The 1,629-nt window shown below is 48.6% G+C and overlaps 1 pseudogene; it reads left to right on the top strand.

Annotated features, from left to right (window-relative positions):
• On the top strand, positions 1 to 517 carry LOC133773368 (large ribosomal subunit protein uL11-like; annotated as a pseudogene).
• Positions 518 to 1,629: the final 1,112 nt, after the last annotated feature.

Raw genomic sequence — 1,629 nt, 5'->3', positions numbered from 1 at the left:
CAGAGAAGGGAAAGGTGCAACTTTCTTGGGTCATCTAAATCCGTGTAGACCAGGCGCCTCCACCATGCCACCCAAATTCAAGCCTAACCAGATCAAAGTCATATACCTGTGGTGCACCGGCGGCAAGGTTGGCGCCACATCTGCCCTGGCCCCCAAGACCGGCCCTCTGGACCTGTCTCCAAAATGGTTTGTGATGATATTGGCAAGGCAACCGGTGACTGGAAGGGGCTGAGGGTTACTGTGAAACTGACCATTCAGAACAGACAGACCCAGATCAAGGTGGAACCTTCTGCCTCTGCCCTCTTCATCAAAGCCCTCAAGAATCACGCAGAGACAGCAAGAAGCAGAAGAACATCAAACAAGGTGGAAACATCACCTTAGATGAGATTGTCAACTTTGCCCAGCAGATACCCACTGATCTTTAGCCAGAGAACTCTCTGGAACTATTAACAAGATCCTGGGGACTGCCCAATCTGTGGGTTACAATGTTGATGGCTGCACACTCATGACATCATGACATCAACAGTGACATCATTACATCAACAGTAGTGCAGTGAAATGTCCAGTTGGTTAACAAGTACAGAGGAATTGTTTCAATAAAGGATCATCTGACAACCCAAAACAAAAACAAAAAACTTCATTTGTCCAAAAACCAAGACCCTTGTGCCCTATCAGTGCCAAGATCCTGAGGTCTGCGGTTAGAGAATGGGGTGCCTTGTCCCACTGCTTCCCTTCTCATCAGTTGATGGCATCTTAATCCTCTGGTCACTGAGATTAAAATTTGGGGAATAATACTTTTTAAATGTTTATTTTATTTATGTCCATGCACTTAAAAGGCAAATTGATAGAGTCAGAGACAGGAAAAGGGAGGTCTTCCATTTACTGGTTCATTCCCCAGATGCCTACAATAGCCAAAGCTGGGCCAGGCAGAAGCCAAAAACCAAGAACACCTTCCATTTCTCCTCTGTGGGTGGCAAGGGCCCAAGTACTTGAGCCATCACCTGCTGCCTCCCAGGGTGTGCACTAGCAGAGAACTGGATCAGAAGCAGGGGAGCTGGGACTTGAACCAGGCACTCCAATATGGGATGTAGGTGCAGCTTAAACCACTGCACCACAATACCCAGCCTTAATTCCTTTCTTAAAATTCCATATCCAATTTGTCAACAAATCCTTGTAACCTTACTTGCAAAATAGATTGACAGCAGGATCACTCTTTGCCACTGCCCTGGCCCTAGCCTGGTTGGCATCACCATTGTTCCTTCCCTGGCCATCACCATGGTCTCCTGACACCTGTCAGAGCTCCTGTAGGCTCCTCCCAAGACCACAGCCCAGGAGACTGTGTGAAAGCAGGAGGTGAAGATGCGGAGGCTGAAAGCGAGGGAAAACAGGGAACAGGAGCTGACAAGGAGGTAGAGGAAGAGGATGGAGATGGAGATTAGGAGGGTGAAACAACAGCTGGCAAACTGGGCAGCTAAAGATGGAGAGGATGAGGATGCTGGTGCCCAGAAGCCCGACATTGACAAGGATGGCTCAGCAGTGCGAAGGCGAAAGTTGAAGAGACAAGGTCACTGTGACTCCTTTCCCCCCCTATTTCCCATCTCAGGATCTAAACAAATGCTGGTCCCAGAG

This window comes from Lepus europaeus, chromosome 14, assembly GCF_033115175.1.
Source record: "Lepus europaeus isolate LE1 chromosome 14, mLepTim1.pri, whole genome shotgun sequence".
Classification (NCBI taxonomy): domain Eukaryota; kingdom Metazoa; phylum Chordata; class Mammalia; order Lagomorpha; family Leporidae; genus Lepus; species Lepus europaeus.
This window is presented reverse-complemented; position numbering and strand designations above follow the sequence as displayed.